Below are 6,388 nucleotides of genomic sequence, written 5' to 3' on the forward strand. Positions count from 1 at the left end.
TTCGAATGGCGAAACAATAGCCCAAACGCATCACTATCTGTCAAAAATTAAATATTTACGAGCAATCAAACGTACGTGTGTCGAACTCATCAAAATATTCGAGTGCACCCCGTCGTCGTCGTTGTCGTCCTCGAGTTCAGAGCTGGAAACAGAAGGGTCCTTTTGCACTAATGTGTGCCAAAATCAGCGCCCGAATTCGCAGCCGAAGGTCAACAAGCAGTGCTTGACTGACGACTGCGCGTTGATTTGATGTGCGGCGAATGTGTTTTGCATTTTTCGGCGAATGATTCAGGAAATAATTCCAACGCGGTAGGAGTCTCGCTCAGCCAGTGGTGCAGGCAAGAGCAAAAAGCAGAGCATCGCATCGTCTCGTAAAGTGTGAGCTTCCGAGGTAATAAAATAAAACAGCTCACTTCCTTCCGGGAGCCAAGAATCTCCCCGAAGAAGAGCCGTTCTACAACTTGCATGGATGCTTCGGCGAAGATCTCCGTGTGATATGCAGATTACACTAGTCGTCGTCGTCGTCGTCGTCGCCGTTTTGTGTCGATGATCCGCTGGATGGGAAGTCGTGGGCTTTGTTTCCTTCTCTCCAGCAGAAGAAGCATCGGATCGGATTGATAACGAAATGCAAATAAAAATAAATTATATTTATTCGGAAAATAAATTGATCCCGTGTGCGAACGGAAATTGCGCAAACAAACAAATCGAGTGGTTTTTCTTTTTTTTCGATTCCTATTCTCCGTCTTTGAGCTACTGTTTTGGAAGTGGGGTGGTGAAGAAAATTAGAAACGATATTAGATTATGAGGCAAACAGTCGCTATCAATCGATCAACGACAGGAGCTCTGGTTGGACCATTTTTTACTCCGAATTACCTCCATCATCTGTTTGGCGAGATTTTGTTTCGAGATTGTGTTGTAATATCTATCAACTGGGGATTGTTATTACCTCTCAGGCTGCTCAGTAAACCATTCATAACTTTTATCTTAACGAAGTATTTCGCGTTGAAGGGGGAATTCAACTGCAAGGTCTTATCTTAACAGGAGAATTATGTCAGTCTAATAAAACATGGCCCAGTTATCTAGAGGCGGATTTTTTTTTAGCAGCGCCCCTAGTGATCAGTTTTGAAATATTTTGACAGCAATTTTTTTCTTAACGTATACGTTTTGTTTTTTATTTGTAAATAAATTAAAGTTTAAGTGAAAAATACAGAAATTATGAGCAATAAACTATAAACTAATTAAATAATCCGTTACACAATGTTTGTTGAGCCAAATGGAGTGATTGTGATTTACACCGTACTATCAGGATCTATGACGAAAGGTAAATTGGTACGGCCCTCGCGTGCTGCTAGCACGCCTCTAGTGTTGGGAATCGAAAATCTTCGACAGTGGTTTGTTAACACTTCTATAGAGAACAAATGGTACATGTTTGATCGAAGTAGTCGATCGCGTTCAGAAATGACGTCAAATGGAACTTGAAAGAAGAAGAAATACTGTGCACAAACATCTGAAAAAATCCAGAGTGGTCCAGTTCCCAGCTGGCTAAAGTGCTGAAGATGCTCGAAGTGCTCAAAACCTACAAGGAGACCGTGAGTGTGGAAAGGAATCAGCGGACCTACGAAAAAACTGGAACCAGGGATCGTCAGCTGCGCAGCAAGGTGTTGAGGTGCGTTAAAGCCAACCCCGGTCTTTCGATCCGAGATGTGGCCAGAAGGTACAACGCCAACTTTCAAACGGTGCGGAACATCCTTCCCAGGGAAGGATACAAGTCGTAAAAGCCAGTAAACATCCGAATCGACACATGAAGTAAAATTCCGTGGCCAAACAGCGTGCAAGGCTCTTGTACGACCGTGTTTTGACGAAACATACGTCAAACTCGATTTTAAGCAGCTTCCCGGTCAAAAGTTTTATCAATTTACGTTTAGTCAGCCTTTAGTCATGTGGCCAGTACGCCATGCCACCACCGTTGGTCATTTTATCCCGCCACCGCCAGCGGTGAAAATCAACCGGCGAGCCGCTGGATCAAAATAATTCACGCCGCCGGTAGAATTTCTGGTAGAACTTCAAAGAAGCTTTGGTAGATCTTCTGAGAAAATAACCTTAATAAAAAATCACCATAAACGAACGATAACCCAAATTATTGAACTATTCCACAAATGACTTGAATGATACCCCGAACACATCGTTAAACAAATTAACCATAACATTTTTTTTAGGGAAGCGATGTTTTATTTTCACTGTCACCGAAAAAGCCAATCTAATCAAAATAGTAATTTCTGGGAGAACTTCAGATATGTTTTGGTAGAACTTCAGATATGTTCTGGTACAACATCAGAGAAGTTCAGGTAGAACTTCAGATAAGTTCAGGTAGAACTTCAGAGATGTTTTGGTAATTTTCAGAGAAGTTCTGGTAAGCTTCAGAGCAGTTCAAGAAGAACGTTATAGAAGTTCTGGTAGAACGTCAGAGAAGTTCAGGTAGAACTTCAGAGAACTTCAGATAAGTTCAGGTAGAACTTCAGAGAAGTTCTGGTAGATCTTCAGAGAAGTTATGGTAGAACTTCAGAGAAGTTCTGGAAGAACTTCAGAGCAGTTCTGGTAAAACTTCAGAGAAGTTCTGGTAGAACTTCAGAGTAGATCTGGTATAACTTCAGAAAAGCTCTGGTAGAACTTCAGAGTAGATCTGGTAGAACTTCAGAGAAGTTCTGGTAGAACTTCAGAGTAGTTCTGGTAGAACTTCAGAGTAGTTCTGGTAAAACTTCAGAAAAATTCTGGTAGAACTTTAGAGAAGTTCTAGTAGAACTTCAGCAAAATTCTGGTATAACTTCAGAAAAGCTCTGGTAGAACTTACGAGAAGTTTTTGTAGAACTTCAGAGAAGTTCTGGTAGAACTTCACAGAAGTTCTGGTAGAACTTCAGAGAAGTTCTGGTAGAACTTCAGAGAAGTTCTGGTAGAACTTCAGAGAAGTTCTGGTAGAACTTCAGAGAAGTTCTGGTAGAACTTCAGAGAAGTTTTGGTAGAACGTCAGAGAAGTTCTGGTAAACTTCAGAGCAGTTCAGGAAGAACGTTAGAGAAGTTCAGGTAGAAAGTCAGAGAAGTTCAGGTAGAACTTCAGATAACTTCATGTAGAACTTCAGATAAGTACAGGAAGAACTTCAGAAAAGTTCAGGTAGAACTTCAGAAAAGTTTTGGTAGAACTTCAGAGAAGTTCTGGTAGAAATTCAGAGTAGTTCTGGTAGAACTTCAGAGTAGTTCTGGTAGAACATCAGAGTAGTTCTGGTAGAACTTCAGAGAAGTTCTGGTAGAACTTCAGAGAAGTTCTGGTAGAACTTTAGAGAAGTTTTGGTAGAACTTCGGAGAAGTTTTTGTAGAACTTCAGAGATGTTCTGGTAGAATTCCAGAGAAGTTTTGGTAGAACTTCAGAGAATTTCTGGTAAACCTCAGAGAAGTTCTGGTAGAACTTCAAAGAAGTTCTGGTAGAACTTCAGAGAAGTTCTAGAAGAGCTTCCTTTTCCAGATTTTATTCAGTTAAAATATCCAGATTTTTCTAAAAATGGCCTGGTAACGCTGTATGATAGAGGTAAGAAAATCAATTCAAACAAACGTTCTTTTCGTCATTTTGCGTATACTTCGGTTTGGGAACACTTTATTTTACAGAAAATGTTTGTTCACGTTCCATGATTTACGTCAAAGATGAATTGCGTCACGTGTAAATATAGTTATTCCTAAGAGTGCTGGCTCAATTTTTTTTTATTTTTGCGTGAAAATAGTGATTAGTGGCTAGTAAAGTGTGACCTGCTACCAACCCAATGCGACTATGAATAGTATACTGAGCTAACATTAAAAACATATTAAGAAAAATTGTTTGATTTTGTGCGTTAATTCGCGCCAAGCCTACTCGGGCAGTGAAGGCTGTGAAATGACCAAACCGATGCCGTAACGTCGAAGACAACAAACTGACAGGTGAAGGAGTGTCTTTGATAGGCTGCTAGGAAGAGTGTAGACAGAAAAATCGGAAAACAAGAAAGAAATAACAATTCATGCTGCCAAGAAGGCCAGAGATTGTTAATGTACTTAAGTTATTTTAATTTGGTTTACATACCGTGAACTTAGACAATTCTCAGGCGGAATAATTTGAAGGAAACTCTTGGTCGAAGACCTTGGTGATTTAATTGAACAGGTCCGAATAATGCCAGTTTGACGTCCTTTAATGCCTTCGGAATCTAAATGTATAGTAGCGCATGGAACAGTCAGTTAGAACAAATCAGTAATTCGAATCGGATGAATGAAAACAGTCCAACGAATATTCTGCCTGGTTAGCTGAAAAATTGATTACTTTGTAACAGTATTTCGTAAATCAAATTAAAATACTTACCCATTAACTAAAATGATTACACATATAATTTAAATTAAAAATTAGTATCAATTCCACTAAATTCGAGACAAAAAATCGTTCAAGTTGAAATAAAAAACAACTATACTAGCAACCGGTCACTACGTGGAAAATTATCCAGGATTGAAAATAGTTTAATATACTTTAGAATACTTATGACAGATTAAAAAATATTAAATTAATATTAGAATTTAAGTTTAGAGTGAGTTGCCCCTAGTGAACGAAAATTATTTTTTTTTTTGCAGAAAAATATGATAAGTTAAAAAATACAACAAATATTTACTCAGTCTCCATGGCAGGGGGCCTCCCTAGCCGCCCTCAAAATCTAGCCCTGGTTGCGTCCCTGTATGTTTGTGCCTGTTTTATAAGCCAATGGCTATGTGCTGAATTAAATTATTTGCTTAATAATATGAGAACTCTCGACTAATTTTAAAATAGGTCCTCTGTCCATTTGCCAACCAAAAAAAAACAGGGTAGAAAGCGAATCAAGTTTTTTGACGTAGGACTACGTCTTTGATTTCTATATGGGGGTACACTTTGTGAAAACCGAAAATGGAACATGTAACAAATTAAGAAAGATTTTGAACGTTAATAACTCAGCTGCCCCTGGTCCAATTTCAATAATTTTATCACCAATCGATCAGAAATATGGCTACGCATTGATAAAAATGCTTCCAAATGTTGATTTTCAACAAGAAACTATTGAAAAACTGGTAAATGTTCAGCATTGTCCAAAAGCGTCGAATTAACTAACAAATCCACCAATTACCTACATGCATATGCTGCTTCCCCAGCACAGTCGTCAGAGAGTAGTAAGTAGACGAAACAAGTCGAAGTGGCATTCGCCTCCGATCCTCGGGCGCGTGCGAATAGGGAGGATGGAATTGCGTAATATTTTGCACACTCATCGCCATATTCAGAACCAAACGCAAATTCTTCAAGATAACCACCATCCGTCGTCTGGCTCGCCGTGGCGGTGTCTGACGTATCTCCGGTTTGATTTACGAGGTGTGCTGAAGGTGTTCCTGAAAAATGAGATCCGTGATGCTGTCACCTACACTAAACACGCCAAGCGTAAGCGGCCATGGATGTCATCTACGTTTTTGAAGTGACAGAGACGCACTCTGTTTGGTTTCGGAGGTTAAATCATCACCAACATTGGAAACAAAACGGCTCTTTTGAGGGCCACCAAGCTTATTACAGAAAAGAGTAGGAATAGAATTCATCTGCCTGTTTGTCCATATTCAGAACCACCGACCACACAAAATGCTCATGTAATCAAACTGGAAGCAGGGATACAAATTATTTTGATCAACCTTGATCAACTTTGAATCGCCACGGCCGGATATTTTCGATGGAAGAAGCAACAATCTAGCATCTAATTCGACGAAGACGTCAGGAAACATTTCTGGATCAACAATAGAATAGAGCCCATCAGCATTTGTAAACAAACCGTTCCAAAGCCTCACAAATCGAAGGCCGCTCACACAAACCAACACCAACATCTTGTAGGTAGAAGTTTCCCCTATCCGATGATGGTGTTGGTTTGTGTGGGTGGCCTTCGCTTTGTGAGTAAAGGGCTTTGGATGGGTTTGTTTACAAATGCTGATGGGCTCTTTTCTATTGTTGATCCAGATTTGTGAAGCCGAGTTATTTACGAAAGAGAGTGTCGATGAAGAGAATCGATCAATGTAGATAGGACCTATTGAAAAGTGACGCGAGATTTGTTTTCCGTACTGAGCTCCAATGCTACCGACGCCAGGGAGGCAGCTCCCAGAGATGTTATGCCTTAGAACATGCCGATGGCGCCGACTGAGATTGGACCCAGGCCTGCTGGGGTGAGAGGTAATCACGCTAACCACAGACGCCGATATCTATCACGGCGAATGAGAACGACCCAAATTTGAGTTTAGTTATCTCAGAAATAAGAAATAAAGTGCAGGAACTCAGCGGTGAGTAAATTTGCCTCATGTTTTCCCAGGTTTTTCCAGGATTTCC

The sequence above is a fragment of the Ochlerotatus camptorhynchus genome, unplaced genomic scaffold, assembly GCF_037179485.1.
Source record: "Ochlerotatus camptorhynchus isolate MF236.1 unplaced genomic scaffold, CSIRO-AGI_Acam_v1.1 ptg000092l, whole genome shotgun sequence".
NCBI classification, from domain to species: domain Eukaryota; kingdom Metazoa; phylum Arthropoda; class Insecta; order Diptera; family Culicidae; genus Ochlerotatus; species Ochlerotatus camptorhynchus.